Raw genomic sequence first — 12,422 nt, 5'->3', positions numbered from 1 at the left:
GCCAGCTGACAGAGTAGGCTTTGTAGTTAGAGCATTATCTCCTATCTTGTTTTTCCTACAACTGGCAAGGTCTGAATTAGAGCTTTAACATGAGCAACAAGAGTTGAATTCAGGGAAAAGTTTTAATGAAGTTTTTTTTTTTTTTTCCTGTTTAATCCCCCTCACTCAGGGCAGATCAGATAGCATGCAGCTCAGCAGTATGGGTAGGTTTCAGCATCAGCTCTAGCTTATAACATCCTTGGTCAAAAGCACTTGAGTGTTGGCTGCGATAACTGCAACAATCCTGGCCGGGAGGGGAATGGGAGCGGCCTCCTGCACCGCGTGGAGGCTGCAGCACAGCTCCTGGCACAACAGCTCGCCCCAATTGCCGCATCCTTCGTGAGAGGAGCTGCAGGTACCAGCTTCCCAGCCCTGAATCCAGGCTGAAAGGGTAAATGACAGAGAGATGAGGTCAAAGGAAATAAATCAGCCAAGCTGCAGAGTAATGTGCTCAGAGTTCTGAAGAAGCCTGGACTTTTATAAATAAAAACCTAAAGACCACAAAAAGGTTACGTGGAGGTCAGTGCAGCTGATTTTAAACATTTTTTTTAAGACTTTCTAAAAAATTTACTGGACCTGGCAGAGTCTTTCCTTCCCTTCTCACTTTGAGAGTGCGCATCCCTCACTGCACAGCCATCATTTTTAGTTTCATTTGCTGGAACTGAGAGTTTCAACTGCTTCACTCAGCTGTTGCATCCAAACATGCTTGTGTTCCAAAAATTTACTTGTTGTGGGTTAACCCAGCAGGCAGCTCAGCTCCAGACAGCTACTTGCTCGCTCTCCCCAGGTGGATGGGGGAGAGAATCGGAAAAGAAAAAGTGTGAGAACTCAGGGGTTGAGGTGAGGACAGTTCACCCTTTCTTCCTTCTTTCTCCCAGCTTTTATTGCCAAGTACGATGCTGTGTGCTATGGGACATCCCTTTGGGCCAGCTGTCCTGGTTGTGTCCCCTCCCAGCTCCTTGTGCACCCCCCACCCCCTCACTGGCAGGGCAGCATGAGAAGCTGAAATGTCCTTGGCTTTGTGTAAGCCTTGCTCTGCAACAACTAAAACATTATCGCCACTGTTTTCATAAAAATCCCAAACACAGCATCACACAAGCCTCTGTGAAGAAAATTCAGTCTATCCCAGCCAGAACCATGACAGCGGTAAAGCCTTGTGTTATGTTTTGGCATGTTAGTTGGTTGACAAAAAAGTGTTGTTTTCTCCGTGAGGGATGAATTGTACTGACCCCACTTCTGCAGTGCCACCTAACGCTGTCATCCTATCGGAGCAACTTTTCTTCCTCCTTATTTACCCCGGCCCAGACCTTTTGTCTGGTCAAGAATGGTAGGCACAGAGTGGAGGAGACCTGGACCAATCAAATCATTTTGCTTGCCCATCAAACTTTTGAAAAGCAGAGAAATGAGCCAAATTGGCCTTTCTCTTCAAAAGCTCCTGTTGTGATTTGAGGCAATGCTGTAAATGTTCTGATCACAGATGGCAATCCTGGTACAATTGGGAACTTACTTGTTTTCTGGACTTCTTGCCTCTAGTGAACGGTCCTGGCTTTGCTTCTTGTTTTATGGGGTCGTTTTCTTTACAAGGTAGGCACCTTCTGTATTGAGAGTTTCTGACCGAGTTAGAAGAGAATTGACCGAGCTGTGTAGAGAACTTGAATGCATCACAGAAAAGGGCTTTACTTCAAAACCAGCACACCTTTGTACTTCTGAACACCTTTAAAGGCATAGGAAATATACATTCGCGTAGCCCTTTCTGTATGTAGACGTTTATTTAATTTAGTGCACCTTTTTTCTCTTGTGCTGCTCCGTTCCCCTTTGCACTGGAGCCTCAGGCATCCAGGGGTTGCAGCCAGCCTCCATCCTCTCTGTTCCCTGCCGGTGAATGAAGTCACAGCTGGTGATATCCCGAGCGGCGTGTGTGAAGTTCAGGAGGCTCAGATTATATATATATCCTCCTTAGCAGTGCAGTGTTTGATCTCTTTTGCCTAGGACTTAATAATAATGATTAATTACACTGCTTCTTCAGATCTCTAGGCTGTGTATCCCTTTTCCCTTACACTAGAGAGAGAGACCTTAATAGCAGTATTTGGGACTGACCTCCCTGTTCAATTAGTATTTGACACTGATTATAGAAATATTAATTTGGGGCTCCTGAAATGATTATAAAGATGACTTTATCTGGTGTTTGTGTGCTAACAAACGTTAGGACTGGCTGTAGTACGATCTATCTTTTGCAGGATGTAGGATGATCTGTCTTTTCCACGCTTTCAGGAGAGTACTGCAGCATGTATGGTTATTTCAACAATCATAAAATTTCCTAGGGAGAAACCTATTGCCCCAAGCTCTCCAAGTTCTTTTAAGAAAACAAAAGGGGCGAGGGAGTAGGTACAAATTGTCAGTACTTCTTAAACAACTATTTTAAAAGCAATTTTTAAAAAGAGAAGAGGAAACCTCAATGATCTGATTACCTTTTTTGTAGCTGGCTGGCTGAGTAACCTATGTAGTATAACCCAGCTTTTGTATTGTATGTTTGACCTGATTATTGAAGGTCGTTTTTGTTTTCTTTAATTCTCCCATGTGACATCCCTGCCAACTATCTACTGATTTCACTAATTGCATTCCTCTTCTCTTGTTTGTTGTGAAGTCTAGATAACTGTTCTCTGGGGGGAAAATGGCAGTAAGTTCCAGTTGGCACTGTTGCTTAACTTGCAGACATTATTCTGTAGGATTTACCTTGGATGTCGCTGTCCTGTACTGCTACAGCATTGTGGCATTAATAGGTATGTGCCAAGCCAGGACTATGTGGTAAAGGTACAGAATTATTGCAGCCTGCACAGCTGTTGGTGGGAGCATTTTCATGCATTGGCAGCTCAGTATCATTTTTCCTGTGAACGAGTTCCTCACTTATCTTTTATCTTTAACTGGCTTGAACCTGTTTATTTGCATGATGAAACACCTGTCAGAGGAACAGGAAAGCCTTGTTCAAAGAGTCTATGGCTGATGTAACATGCTGAGCTGGGGACAATCAGGCTGAAACACGGGCCACCTGTATCTCAGGTTGCTGGTTTGCATTTCGGCAGAAAGCAGAACTTTGCTGCTGTTCCTTGTTTGATTGTTAGCACTTTCTAGGCCAGTCGATATCTAACATTTTTGCTGTCTGCTTTATGTTGTTTACTAGCAATAATACTAGTTTAGCTTTGAAGCTGAGCACATCTGTTTTTTTGCAGCCTAACACCATCGCCTTTGGAACAAAGACAATTTCTTAAACAAACAAGACACAAAATGTTTCTTCCCCCAGTACTTGTCTTCAGTCACAAACTTGTAGATGTCCTCCAGGACGGCTCTTCCCCAGTGCAGAAGACATCCCAAGCAAAACCATGAAGGTCATCTCCTCTGGTTGGTATGAGCCAGCTGGCAAGCTCCCTGAGCCCGAGTGAGTTCAGTCCTTGGAAATCTTGGTGACAGATCCAGCTCTAGAGACGTGCCTTTCTGGGTCTGTACTTTAGAGCCCAGTTGGCAGAACCTAACATCTTGTGAGAGAACAACTCCAGTGGTGAATGAAAAAAATGTGAGTTCAAGTGTTGGGCTGGGCACGGAGAAGCAGATAAACTCCGCGTAGTCCAAACTTGAACTAGCAAGTTCCATATATACATTTTTACGTGGCTGATGCTGAGAGCTAATTCACTGGTGGTTGCCACATGGATTGCAAAGATTATGGTAATTCATTGGCATAAAGTGCTGCCTTTCCCAGTGATTACAGACTGGCTCAGCGTTGTCTTTTACATGCCTTTATGATCAGTGGAGCCACAGTGTGAGACCTGGCTCTAAGTGCATGGCAGCTTCTCTCAAGGAAAGGCACAAACAAGGAGAGGCTTCAAACAAGAAAACTGTACTAAAGGGGGAATTACAGGTGTGATCCCTGCATCTAGGGGGACTGGAGCTGGTGCAGACACAGGAGATGTCGTGTAGCAGCCAAAACCAGAGGGGTGTATTTCATAATAAACTGATGGAACTTGGTAAAAACCAACAGTCAGGAATGAGTGGTTAGGGGCTGGGAATATCTTGCAGAGCCTGGTATGTGGGGCTCAGGGTTAGGACTTTTAGTACTGTGGAGGAAAGTGAGGTTGGGAGTAAATCTGTTTTTGAGTGGAAGAGGCAATGATGGATATTACTGATGTACTCAGCATAACGTTAACTGGTGGTGAGGACAGACACTCACTGTTCCTTGTTAGGAGTCAGAGACAGTATGAGAACATCCAGCAAGAGGTGCAGCAGGTTTTTTGGTGTGAAACAACACTAGGAGGTTTTGTGAACTTGCTTGTAAATTCTTTGTTATGCCTGAAAGAAGTCTTAAACCAAGCTCCAGGTGCATCTATATACCACGCTGGAGCTAAATAGTGGTTTCTTCTTTGAGAAATAAAGAAATTCAGAGGAGGAATGTGTGGGAGTGATTCAAGAGAGGTGAAAAAGGCTGCTTCACCTGGGTCAGGGCACATACCGCAGTAACGGTGTAGCAGTAGACTTGCACTTTTAACCTAAAACTTGAAATTCAGCCCAGTGTTTCCAAGTTAGCATTTTATTTAGTTCTTTCTGCACTTCTTCTTCAGGATGTTTATTACTGCGGTGTTCTCTGTATCCCCACAGCTCCTCACTCGAAGGCTCTTCCAACACCCCTACAAGGCAAGTTGTGCTTCTGGCAGTTAGTTAAGGAAGGAACAGAGCTTCAAAGCATTTGAAATTTCTGGAAGTGTTATTTGTATGAAACTTATTCCAGGAGAAAATATGTTTTTGGAAAAGGGGAGAGGGACAAAGGAATGAAAATACAGGAATCGTTAAATAATTTGTTGTTCTTTCCTATAACACCAGGCAACATGTGGGTGCAGTCATCCAGGCTGGTCAGTGCATTTGACTGTGCAGAAAAGTCTGGTGATTTCTGGTCTCATGCAGCTGAGAATCTGAAAGATTTTGGCATTTTTATGCTGCGACTAAGTTCTTGTAGTATGGACTATTGCAGGAGTGTTGACGATGACCAGTGAAGCGATTTAATGTCAGCTGCTGGCTAGTCCAATATACTCCCATTTTCCAAGCAAATCATTGAACTTCAGTCAGTATATTTTTAAAGGGCATTTTTCAGCCAATTTTGCATGGATTGGGGATTTTTACGACCCACGTTTTTACCTACTCTCCTTTAGGGTGGAAACAATCCAGAAAAATATTTGCCTTGCTCTACGTAACTGTTGTGTGGGTATTTCTGGGAGGGACAGTAACATGGAGGAGAGAAATCCATAGTGGTTTTTTTTGTTTGTTTTGATTGAGAGTTGTGTGTTACTTATTTTGAGGAGGGGAGTGGGCATGGGATGGAGGTGTGTGCACTTATTTTTAATTTTGTGTTTGAACAGTATGTTATGCTATTTATCAGTACACTGATCTGCTTCTAGCCTGTGGATGGGTCTCTTGGGTATTTATGCTTATCAAGTATAATTCATGTCTTCAAACATTTTGCCTAACTTCATTATTCGAATCATGTGAAAGATAAAGTTTCCAGTTTTAGTCCTCATTCATAGTTTATTAAAGAGTCATTTACAGAGAAGAGCAGTGTGTGTATGTGTGTTGGGGAGCAGGAAAAAGGAGCTTTTTTCTTCAGAAGCTAGGACATACCTGCAAGCAAGTACACAGAGATTTGGGCACTTCCCTGTCTGGGCTCAGTCGCACATGACAGCATTATTTCGATGTTGTGTGAATGGGAGTGGGCGTTCTTACAATTACTATGGTACACTTATAATTGGCAAGGAGATGCCGTGTGGACAGCCTCCATCAATTCTGCTCAAATTAATAAAATCCTTGATAGAGGACCTCTTGATATTTGAGCATAAAGTAGGAGCTGAAAGGCCTCTGCTCATTAATTTTTAACAGCCTAAATGCCTTCCAGGCTTTTGTTTTTTAAGGCGAATCATAAAGCAGTAATTCACAGGGGAAAAATTTGTCAGGTGTAAGCAGCAGCAGTGTCTTGTGGGACCTTGCAGAAGAACACGTTTCCTGCTGTTTGATGACTTTTTATAATTAGTTTTAGGAGGTGTGGTTTTCACCCTCACACTGTGTAGACCTGTGACATCTTCACCATCAGATACCTGTTTACAGATTGGAAAATGGATTATATCATGCTAGATACAGTGTAACGGTGGTGAAATGAGGTGATTACACTTTGTAGCTTGGGAAAGATATCACTTTTTTTTTTGGATTTTTTTTTTGATTAAGCTGTTTAACCTGGCAGGTTTGCGAGACAGCTGTCTTGTTAGGGGAGGCTTTGATGGCACAGCCTCGGGCTGCTTTCTCGTCCTCTGATGTTTGTCCAGAAGAGACCCTGGGACTATGAATCCCAAATCCCCCATAGTGGGGACAGTGAGAGGAAGGGGAACCAGATGCAGGGATAATGACTTCTTGGACATGAGCACTGAGGATGAACTGCCAGTTTAGGTCGTTTTCCACTGGATGTTTTATGTTTGGTGATATCCTTAAGCTATTAATCAAGTGGTAACATGTGTTGCATAGTCTGATATTCAGTTGTACTGGGATTATATTCCTGCCAAATTTCTTACATGGTTACTTAGTACCATCAGAACTGGTTTGATTTTTTTTTTGCTCGTCTGTAGCACTTGATGAAGCCTATTACCTTCTCTGTGTAAAAAATCTGTAATTGTTAGGATTTTTCTCATGCTTTCAGCAAATCTACATTTAAAGAGTCAGGCAGAAGACTTTGTCTTGAATTCTATTCACTCCTTGAATGTAAAGAGGATGGAAATTCAAATTATTAGAGATGGTAAATAGCTGGGAGATAAAGCAGCACAATTCAATAACCTCTTAAATGTTTGATTCAATGAATTTTGAATCTTTTAAATGAAGTTGGTATAATAAGACAACGCTTTACAGTTGAGACAAAGCAAAAATGACAAGCAGTTGAATCACTATATCTACTCATAAAGTAATTCACAACTTCTCAAAAGCCACCAGAGGCAACTCCTGTGGAAAGCTTGAGGTTTACATTCTTGTTTCACTCCTTGGACTGTAATCCTGCAGAATTGTAATGTCTGCTTTAATTATCTGCATGTGCAGTCTTAAGAGGCTTGCATGCCTCTGTCATCACTTGCCTCATGAGTCCCCGTTTCAAAGTTGTATTCTCCTGAGGTTTAAAAAAGAAAAGACAATTCCTTAGAAAATGGTGGATCGTAAATGTATTGGTACAGATGAGTCATTTGCTTTGAGAAGCATAGGACTTTTTTGTAGCAAAACATGAGTTCACTTATTACCTTCAATCCCTGGACTAGAAGTTTTATTTTTTAGAATGAAATACGTGATTATTATGCAGGGATGTCACTGTCTAAGTTAAATAATTGCCAAGTATGTGCAATGCTTGATTTTGTTTTCTCCCCCATAGTATTAAACTGTTTGGTGCAGAGAAATTAACTTGTCCTAGGATTTTGACAGCTCATGATCAGTAAATGATGCTAGCTGGATTTTTCTTAAAGGGTCACTAGTTAAAGAAATGGTGATTAGAGATGTTCTTCCACTTGCTGAAGTGTTGTAAACAAGTGTGGAGACTCCTTACTATTCCGCATGTGGAAAACCTAAGTTTGTATCTTGCCATTGCAGTCTCTCCTGAACTCACTGTAGGTTTAGGCTGAAAGTTTAAAACAGAAACCTGATGTGAAAGTAAAGTAACCTTCAAAAGAAGGAGTATACTTCTTTATTTCACTTTTCTGCTGTGGCAAGCAATTATTGTGTAAATTTTACCTCCATCTCGTGAACTCAATGTGCTCGCTTCGTAGCCAGGCCCCCTGAGATGATGTTTGCAAAGCTGATTGCTTGCTGCTCTGCTCTTCATCCTTGTATCTTAAAGCAGTGGGCTTTAACACTACCTGTCCCCTTACCTCCCCCCAAAAAAAAAGAAAAAAAGGAGTTGCAGATAAAACTGGTGAATGCACTTCTCTTTTTAACCCAAGGCTTCAGGTTTTCTTGTATGGCAGCAGGTAATGTGTTTTCTTTGTCTTCAGACTTGAGAGTGGGATGTCACTGTTGCTGTATTTGCTCGTCTGGCTCTTGAGTTTTACAATGAAAAAGCCTTTTCATTGACAGGATAAGCCTCATATATCTTCTTATGTTGGATTTTATGTAAGCTTGTGGAGTTATTTTTGCTGCATGTTGTAGGAGTAGATCATGCTTTCTGGGAGCATTGAATATTGATATCCTTTACTTACTGCTTTTAAGTGGAAACATACTATTTACAACCATGTCATCCAATTATACTAATCTTTAAATTGTGTAGTTTGATTTATTCTGATTTATCCATCCTGCACGTTTTGGGGCTGTGTTGTACCTCTTGAAATACCCAAGCTGTGTTGTGACTCACGATAGATGTGCTCAGGTGCATCTTGTCCACACCGTCTGTGAAGAGAAGGGGTCTTTCCTCTCCCTGGAGCTGGAGGTGGCTTTTCTGGGTCCCTGTGATGAGGGGCCACCCCACCGCTGACAGCACTAGCCCTCTTCTGACTTGACTTTGCCATGAATAGCTGTGGCTTCCACATCTGCCACGTTTATTTTAAAACAGTTTCCAACAGAGGAAAGATGTGACCCCAAATCCTAAAGTTCAAGCTGAATTAAAAAGTCACAGAGTACCTGCGGAGAGGTCTGCCCGTGCTGTTCCTTGTGCTCCTCCACAGGCACCTGCTGCCAGGCCCACCAGGCTGGGCCCGACATGGATGCGGTGCTTTCTGCAGGAAAGGCCCAGCTGTGTTTGTGTCACTTGGTTTTACCAGCGGATGGTGGGGAGGAGGAGGGTAGGGGAACTTGGTAATTAAAGTAGGGCCCTGGACATAGTTTAAATGAGTTCCCAAGAGCTCACAGAAGAAGACGGTTGTATTTAAAGTAAGTCTAGTGATAGTTCTGCCTTGTTTCCCTCACAGTGAAAGTAGCAGCCAGGGTAACTGCGTGCTTCAGTACTGCTTGATGCTGTAAATCCTTGCCTGGGAGAGCTCTGCTCTGATCATTTGGCAGCTACAGGGCTGTGTATCACCTTCAGAAGCCCTGCGGTTTTTAACTTCTCATCAAATGAATCCGTTACAACTTGATCTAACAGTGCTAATGGTTTTCCTTATCTGTCGGGGGAAAGGGGGGGGGTATGGTGGTCACGGTGGTGGTGGTTGCTTTAATGTGATTTCATTAAATTAATTTAAATGCTGAAGCTTTTTTTTTCCTCTTTTAATCCAGTACCAAACATATTTATGGGTTTTTAAGATGGAGTGTATACATCAGAATTACAGCAGAGCATAAATAGCAAATGCTTCGCAGCTGGCAAGTGAAAATAATTCTAATTTATATTCTGCAATATACAGAGTCTTAATGACTTGAAGCGCTGTATTTTTACAGGACAGATATCGGATACAGGCTGCTGAAGCATTATGGCAAGTCCTGTTACTGTCCAAACAAAACCTTTTTAGGTTTACACAAAGCGTGTTGCTCTATAATTAAACATTAAAAAATTCAGTTCTGAAAGTCAATCCTGCAAAGAGTTTTTGTATGTTGTTACACATCATTTTTATAAGTCCACTGAATGCGGCATTAGGCCAAGAACTGGTAAAACTGAAAGCAAGATTGTACTCTTACTTCAATTTAAAAAAAAAAAAAAAAAGTTTTCTCAGTATCATTCTGTCTCAGAACTTAAGAAAAATCACTAATGTAGAGAAACTGGAATGGGATGCTCTTAAGTGTATTTTTATCACTTTTTCTTCCTTGGGTTTCTTGAGTGTTATCTGATGAACATTTTCTGTGTTTGTCTAATTAATGGGGGAATAGACAGCCCTTTTTCATGTGCTTTATTATTGCTTGTGGGGCTCTGTAGACCAAGCCTTTGACAAAAAGTACATCACTTCTTGATGGCAGGACCTCCATAGGAATTTGTCGCAGACGGGAAATTAAGAAGCCTCAATGATTTTACTCAGCATTGGATATTAGACTAGATTCTTCCCACATTCCCTATGTACTGCAAAAATCTTAAACTTATTTTATCTTTATCCTGGAGCTTGCTTTAATGATGACCCTATGTTGTTGTTTAACCCAGCAGGCAGCTCAGTCCCACACAGCTTACTTTCCCCTGGTGGGATGGGGGAGAGAATTGGAAAGGTAAAAGTGCGAGAACTTGTGGGTTGAGATAAGGACAGTTCACTAGGTAAAGCAAAAGCCACGCTCACAAGCAAAGCAGGACAAGGAATTCACTCGCTGCTTCCCGTTGGCAGGCAGGCGTTCAGCCACTTCCAGGAGAGCAGGGCTCCTCATGCATAACGGTTTGTTGGGAAGACAAATGCCACCACTTCAAATGTCCCTTCCCCCCCTCCACCCCACCTATCCTCTTTCTCCTTCTTTCTCCTATCTTTTATTGCCAAGCATGATGCTGTGTGGTATGAGACATCCATCGGGGCCAGCTGTCCTGGCTGTGTCCCCTCCCAGCTCCTTGTGCAGCTCCCTCCCTGGCAGGGCAGCAGAAGAGTCTGAAATGTCCTTGGCTCTGTGTAAGCCCTGCTCTACAACAACTAAAACATCGGTGTGTTATCACCACTATTTTCATCAAAAATCCCAAACAAAGCATCAGACCAGCTGCTATGAAGAAAATTGACTCTATCCCAGCTAAAACCATGACATCCGGTTGTTTTGGTTTTGTGTTTTAAGGAGTGGCAAATGGCCAGCTATCACCCTTCTATCTTGGTGGCCAGTGAATTTCTTCTCTGTGATCTTCACCTTTTATCCAACATGTATTACCCTAACTCCAAGTTTTATAATCGCAGCTGGTAGTAGCTTTCAAGGTCATTACAACAAGCCTTCTGCCACATCAACATACAAGCATCAGAGGAGTGTTTTGACTAGCAGTGAAGGACTCTTCTTGGAGAGAGGAGGCAGCAGCTGGGATGTGCTTTTGCTGTCCCTAATCCACTACTGCTCAGATGTGGTTGAGCGTGTTTTGTCAGTGTTAGTGTGCTTGCTTTTTGCCTGGCAGGTAGTATGGACCCCAAGAATGGAAGAAATCAGGTATTTTCTTGTCTGGTATATTAAACAGTACATTGTGTGCAACCAATCTGCACAAAGTACTTTGAACACTTGTTAAGTTCCTCTAGGAAATATTTGAAATGCTATGGAGAGGAAAAAAAGTACGTGCTTCTCTTCCCACAGTACGTGTTTCTTCACTCAGAAAAGAAATGAGCGAACTTCGCTGGTGCTCAAGACAAATGTTGAGGCAAATCATCAGTAAAAACTATTCAAGGGTGGGTGGGAGGGTGGAATTCTCCCTCAAGTTTTCCTGCTGTTATGATTGTTGTGCCATTCTACTCAGCAAGCAATTTTAAACATGCTTAAATATGACTAAAGACAGAACCACATCTGTCTCAGCAGTGTACATGGATATGCATTCACATTTCTGAGCAGGCCCTGGGATGATTTTGCAACATCCCAAATGTTATCTTGAAACAAAATTTTCCCCTTCCCTCTTCTAATGACTTCTAAACTCATTATTGTTTCTGGACCATGACAGCAACCTGTTGGAAGTGTAAAGCAAGGTAAAACCAATTCAGATATTTGTCAAAAACAGCACAATTTCGTTTGGTCACCAAAGTAAAAATGCATCCCTGTCAGTTCAAATCAAGCTGTAGCTGAATTTAAAAGCTTCCTCCTGCCCTGTGTTTTGATGACTCATATGCCAGCTTCATGCCTAGCAGAATTCCTTCAGGATTCTGAAGGTGTAGATGCATTTTGCAGTAAACTGCTGAGTACTGAGGAGGTGGCATGTCCATGGCTTGTCACACAAACCTTCTCCACCCAAATCCCTGCACTGACCCGTGCAACCCTTAGAGGCCCTTCCAGGTTAGTGAAGGAGCACAGTGCTTTCCTCTGAGAACCCTTGAGCTCAGATGGGATGTGAGCATCCTAAGCATTGTCCATGCCCCTGGAGATGGCGTGCCTTGCTGTGTGCCACATGTCCAGACTGGTTCGAAGTAAAAGTTCAGAGTTAAAAATATGTTTATTTGCTCCATTATGGGAAAAGTTTGTTTTCAAACTTGTAAAAAGATGATGCATCAAAACGTATTTTTACGTTTATGTTCAGATGCAAGTTTTTTTTCTTACCGTAAGATTCTTTCTTAGCTGCTTCAGCATTTTGACTGGTGCGCAGTGGTGGCTAATGAGCCCACACCTGGGCTGACATGCCCCAGAGAGTCCCTAATGCTGTGTCTTCCTTCTGTATCCTGCTTCCAAGTAACACGTCCCTCTGAAGGCGCTTGCTACAGCCAGCCAGAACGGCTGCTCTGAGTTATTCCCCCCCCATGCACACACTTAAAATGCGAGGA

At 42.5% G+C, this 12,422-nt stretch overlaps 1 protein-coding gene across 3 annotated transcripts in view; it reads left to right on the top strand.

Annotated features, from left to right (window-relative positions):
* The window catches only part of PPM1H (protein phosphatase, Mg2+/Mn2+ dependent 1H), a 139,220-nt gene that overhangs the window by 28,655 nt on the left and 98,143 nt on the right, over positions 1-12,422 (top strand). The window lies entirely within an intron of this gene.

This window comes from Anser anser, assembly GCF_964211835.1.
Source record: "Anser anser genome assembly, chromosome: 1".
In the NCBI taxonomy this organism is placed as follows: domain Eukaryota; kingdom Metazoa; phylum Chordata; class Aves; order Anseriformes; family Anatidae; genus Anser; species Anser anser.
The sequence above is the reverse complement of the archived record's forward strand: the minus strand, read 5'-3'. Positions and strand labels throughout refer to the sequence as shown.